A 5941-nucleotide genomic window follows, 5' to 3' on the forward strand; every position below is an offset into this window, starting at 1 on the left:
GTTTACTACGGATCTAAAAGATGACATCACGACGGTTTACCAGATTCATGCGAAGGTGCCAGGGCAAGGATTTTTCTAAGTATTGAAGATTGACATGAACAAGTTTAAATCAATCTGGGGCCTAATGTTGGGGATATGATTACTGAAGGTAAACCGGCTAGGAGTGGCCGGGTTAGCTCCATGAAGATAGAAGCCCATGAAGATGTGAGGATGGTGGCGCTTTACGAAAGCCCAAGGCCCAAAGGCGGGTTAAAGCCTGTAGATGTAAACCGACTCTGTCATGTAACTTGTATTGTAAGTTAGAGGAATAGAGACCGGGCCGGACACGTTTTATGATCCGGCCTCGGGACTCTGTAAACCGGCGGGCGTCAACCTATGTATATAAAGGGACGACCCGGCCGCGGTTTAGGACAACAGACAACAACTCGAGAGCCAGGCAAAGTGGATTTGTTCCCTGGTCATTGAAACCCTAGCAATACCAATCACAACTAGACGTAGGCTTTTACCTTCATCGAAGGGGCCGAACTAGTATAAAATCTCCCGTGTCCCTTGTCCAGTTTAACCCCTTTAAGCTAATCCGTAGCGATTGCTCCACGACTAAGTCCTTTCATGAGGACATTTGCCATGACAAACCCACGACAATGGGCATTCTCTTTTCACTTATTTTTCACAAGAATCACGAGCGTGCGTATATGCTAGCTAGATAGAGCTTACAAGCAAATGGACCATAAGCAGATGACAGCAAATGGACGACTAATTTATTATGAGATCATCAACTGGAAACATTTGGTCTGTTTGCATCTTCCAAAGACACATCATAATTTTATCAGCCTATACATACATTCATTGGCTGTTGATTCGATTTATCCACATGTTCATAACAAGATTGCAGCAAAGACTCATGGAGGTGGCCAGTTAATTTGGGATTTCCCCCGACTTCTCCTCAACAAAACCCGGATACATCTGATCATCACACCCTGTAGAGCCAGCCAGCCAGCTAGCCACTTCATCTTGACAACCGACTCCAGGTGGCCCATGACCGTATGAAACAAAGCTCCCTCAGCTTGTAACATCCATGACTTGGTTTTTATTTTCTTTTCTTTAGATACACTTTCACTCCTGCAACAAGATCCAAAGAACCGAAACAGTTAGAATTTGTATGAAAAGTTACCTATTTTCTGAGTAGACGCCTGTAAAGGATCGATAGAATTTGTATGGAAATTTTAAGCATCATTTAGTTGCACAATAACTTAGACGGGGATCAACTGAACAACAGGTTGAATACGAAGGCATTCTTGCAGTCAAAAAGATACTAACTACAGTGGCAAATTCCGTCAAGTACGCAGTCAATATAGCTTTGATTTATATTAAAATTGCTTCCTGCAATATGGGAACCAACCAACCACACCAAAAAATACACTGTTATCAAAATATACACCCGGGTCAAAATCACACCAAAAGTACATGGTCAAGTTCACAAGTTCTTCATCATGGCATACATCACTACCTCCTCCTTGTATATTTCTAACAAAATTCAGACATGATATAGTTCACGCCATGATGGTTCAAGAGAATTGTTTTTATGCAGATCACAATATGGCATAGCAACCTACTTAGGTCAGCACCAATGCACCGTTCTAATGTACTCCCTCCGTCTCATAATATAAGACGTTTACATCCAATATACTCTTTTGCTGCCTCTCGAGTGAGTGTTTGACCACTCATGATCAAACTTAGACGAGAGTGACCTCCAAGCATCCAAAATTTAAAAAAAAACATGCTAAATTCTACAATACACAGCATCACTACACAATCGGAAAGTATTTTATTCTATTTGACAGCCATCCACAAGTGAAAACCCTGAGCATAGGGATCCTATCAAACAAAACAATGACCATCACCAAACCAAGTATCAACAACATCATGATTGATAGTACCAAATAAGAGCAAGATTAGCAAGTTGGGCTTGTTGTAAAACCCACATTAATGAGTAGATCCAGCAAGGCCAGACCAGGCGTACAGCTTGGCTGAGTCACTGCTATGGTGTCAACCGCACCAGCACCACCAGCTAGTTAAAACTAACATCCCACCCACACCCCAACAACCTACTTAGGTCATAAGAAGAGCTACTAAATGATATATCTAAGGATGATCTGCTTGTATGTAGAACACACTTGCATATGCATACACTTGGTAAATTCCCGTCAGATGGCTCACATGATCACAACACATACACATGGGCTGATTGCATTTGTAAGTATGCATGAATAAGAAATGCACTAGTTACACAGAGTAGAACAGCATAAGCTAACCAAAACATGTTGTAAGATATAACTCCAGCATGCTATACTCTGTAACTAAACATATAATCATAAGAAGAGCTAGTACATGTATATTTAACTAAGAACGGACATTTATTAAAGTAACACAGTCCATGGATCATGCTAAATAAAATAAAGTATATAATGTCATGCCAGTTAACTTAGGCAATTATTGAGATAGATAAGATATATATAATTACTCCAGCAAGCAAAGGAACCTAGGATATGATCCTAGCATGCATGTGCAAACACAAGAACACGTCACAAACTCATGATCTGCTACTATGCAGAACACAAACATTGCAAAAACTTGGTATGATCTACATGAACTGTTCTTGTACATAACATATTTGCATAGAACACACACCAACATGCAAGGAGTGCTCAGGGAGCACACGTGTGTACTAGATCGCCAGGGAAATTACCATGAACACAGATCACCTACTTTAGAAGAGAATTGCTAGTAATCATGTTATATGACTATATGATAAGATCAGTAACAATGGGCTCAACGGCTCAATAAGACACCCTAAACCCAACAGAGCAACATCGCCCGGTTAAAGGACCAATGCCTCAATTATAAGACAATTCACATGAGCCCTAGCACATCACAAGAATCATAGCATCCATCCACAGTGACATAAGAGGTCAAACCCTAGCATGTCATAGCCGTGGCTCAATGACGACGAGTGCAGAGCAACCGGAGGGAAGGAACAGAGGAAGGAGAGGAGCTCACGGTGCCAGTTTTGTAGCCGATGCTAAACAGCAATGCCGCCGCCCCCGCATGGCTGCGGGGCCAATGTAAGACGCCAAGGCCGGATACCGAGCCTGCCACCACGGACCTTGCCTGCCACGGATCCCTTCTCCTCTGCATCAATGATGATGCTGTACCATATCATGCACAAGGACATCACACATAACAAATCTTCAGCTCAAATCCAAAATCAATAGAACAAATCATGGGGATCCAAAAAGAAAGGAGCAGCTAGCTCACCTGTCCTTGGCGCTGGAGCAGGGCTTCATGGACTCGGGCTTGGCGGCTACTTGCCCAATGCAGCCGTCAATGACCTTGTTGAGGTACACCAAGGGCGTTCTCAATCAGCTGCACCCGCATCACAAAACTGAGGAAAGAAGAAGTCAATCAGCGTCACATGGGCTAGATTGCATGAGTAAGCAAGCATGGACCAAAGAAGTATTAACTACACAGAGCATGACAGGGAACTGTTTCCATTTTTTAGAAAAATAAAGGATAAAATAAGGGTAGTATCTCTTCTTCTCAGATTAGAGGAAATACTTAGCAGAGAGAAGAAAATAGCACATGGTCATATATAAGAACTAGATGCCTGTACATAGCACGTAAACATGATCTTCTATTATGCAGAACACATTTGCACCACAAATATAATTGGTAATTTTCTGTAAGATAGCTGACATGAGCAAAACACATACACATGGGCTAGATTGCATATGTAAACATGCAGGAATAAGAAATGCACTAATTACACAGAGCAGACCAGCATAAGGTAATCAAAACATGTTCTAAGATTAACTCTAGCATGCTATACTATACAATCAAAACATACAACAGTAACAAGAGCTAGTACAAGCTATATCTAAATAGAAATGAGCAGTAAAACAACTCAATGTTTGTGCTCAGCTAAGTGAACTTAGGCAATTGCCAAAATAAATAAACTTTATCTAAGCATGTCTAGTAAGCAAAGAACCAACCTAGCATGTTGGTAAACAAGTTTGGATTCAGGCACGTGTTGATCAACTAAGGTTCATTTAACCGACAGATCCATTTGGTACAAAAAAACAAACAGATTACCACGTGAAACAAATGGAAGGGCATAGCTCATACAAGCATGCACAAGGGCCTAACTAAGCACAAGGACCACTTTCAACAATAAGATCATCACAAACACATGATTGTGGTGGCCAGAAGACCACCACCACTGACAGCTTGACCATATAACCGAGCCCTTACTCATTAGCTCAATGGCCAGTACCACAAAATCGGCAGCGGCTCAATGGCTACCATCTCAGGGCACAAGACGGGAGTGAGGAAACCATGGACTCACCAGAACTAAAGAATGGGCGGCCACCACCGCCACTATTGTAGAAAGAGCGATGTCATCACGCGGCAGGGGAAGCCGAGGTTGTCGCCGAGGAGGACGTAATCCACTGAGTGATAGTAGCTGGACAAGGAGGTTACGACGTAGCTGAACATGGCAACCATAAAAGCAAGTCAGAGATGATTAAATATAGGATTTTGTTACAGAAACATTAAATTTGTATTATGATTCCCTTGACAGGGTAGCTCAAGAAACACATAATGTTATTTTGATCCACAAAACATTCAATTCGCATTTCAAAATGTTAATTTGATCTCCATTAACATCTTGATGTCGGGCAGTGTACCAATAGTCACTGCGTTGTAAAAGAAGCTTCTTTTACAAGGTAGTGACTGCAAAAGAAGCTTCTTTTACAAGGCAGTGACATCAATAGCAGAGTGCAAGCAACAAAAAAATCACTGATATGCGTCTTGTACATTGCAAAGCGTATGTCCAGAAGCTAGATGAATATGCTCTATCACTTCCTTTGCATGTGCACCAACAACATTGGGAACACACAAAACTTGAGTATAACTAGCTATTGTAGGAACATAAAGCATGCGCTGAGACTGCAATATAAACAAAATGTTACATTCCAATACAAACTGCACAATGCATGTTAGAGCTTTCACGCTTGAGCACTTTAACTTTGTTTGAGAAAAGTACAAACTATGATGAAATAAAAGAAACAACACATAGTATATGCACTAGATACCTTTGTGACATTGCTTCCATCGCCATGCACTTGGCTGGAGGCGTCATGGCTCTCCTCGGTCACCTTGACCAATGGGTATTCCATCTGCCAAAGAAAGTTGGCATGGTTCAGGCCACTCCGATCAGCGCAATGGGCTAAGAACATAGAGACTACTACTGTGCTGGAGAAGTAAATTGTGTGCTAGAGCAAGCTACTACACTATGTGACTGGATTATGAAGAGTACGTCAGACTGGAACAGGGCAGTGAGGTGCGATAAATTATTCATAGAAGAAAAGAGCATAAACCCCATCTGGAGCAATTTAGCAGCAACCCTTTGCCATATAAAGCTTACGTATTTTCTGCATCTAGTTTAGTCCACAAAGAACAGAAGCGCTACCCAAACAATAGTAACGGTGAACCACCCAGACATCATACGCAAACCACAGAATTTCATCATGCTCCTACAGGAGAATCTGGGAGTCTAGTGGCGTCAAACAGCTGGGGGTTTTTTCGAAAAGGGGGACTCCCCGGTCTCTGCATCAGAATGATGCATACGGACACATTTATTAAAAAGTAAATGAGGTTCAACAAGGTCTTAAAGTCTGGAAACAAAAAAGAACGGCTAGCTCACACAGAGCCTCAACGTCAATAACAAAATGCCCAAGAAACCACAACCGGCTGGCAAAATAGAAGATAGGTAAACTAATCGCCTATCCTATTACATGACCGCCATCCAAACCGGTTGAAGATATCCTGCGCTATCATCTCCCACCGGAAAGATCCAGTAACCAAACGCTCCCTGGCCTCCGTC

At 42.0% G+C, this 5941-nt stretch overlaps 1 long non-coding RNA gene across 1 annotated transcript; it reads right to left on the reverse strand.

Annotated features, from left to right (window-relative positions):
- Positions 1-759: 759 nt before the first annotated feature.
- On the reverse strand, positions 760-3434 carry LOC125512693. The gene is made up of 3 exons (XR_007285489.1): positions 3316-3434; positions 3058-3206; positions 760-1119 (listed from the first exon to the last, which is right to left on the reverse strand). It is a non-coding gene; the product is annotated as an uncharacterized LOC125512693 (long non-coding RNA).
- Positions 3435-5941: the final 2507 nt, after the last annotated feature.

The sequence above is a fragment of the Triticum urartu genome, chromosome 6 (genome assembly GCF_003073215.2).
Source record: "Triticum urartu cultivar G1812 chromosome 6, Tu2.1, whole genome shotgun sequence".
NCBI classification, from domain to species: domain Eukaryota; kingdom Viridiplantae; phylum Streptophyta; class Magnoliopsida; order Poales; family Poaceae; genus Triticum; species Triticum urartu.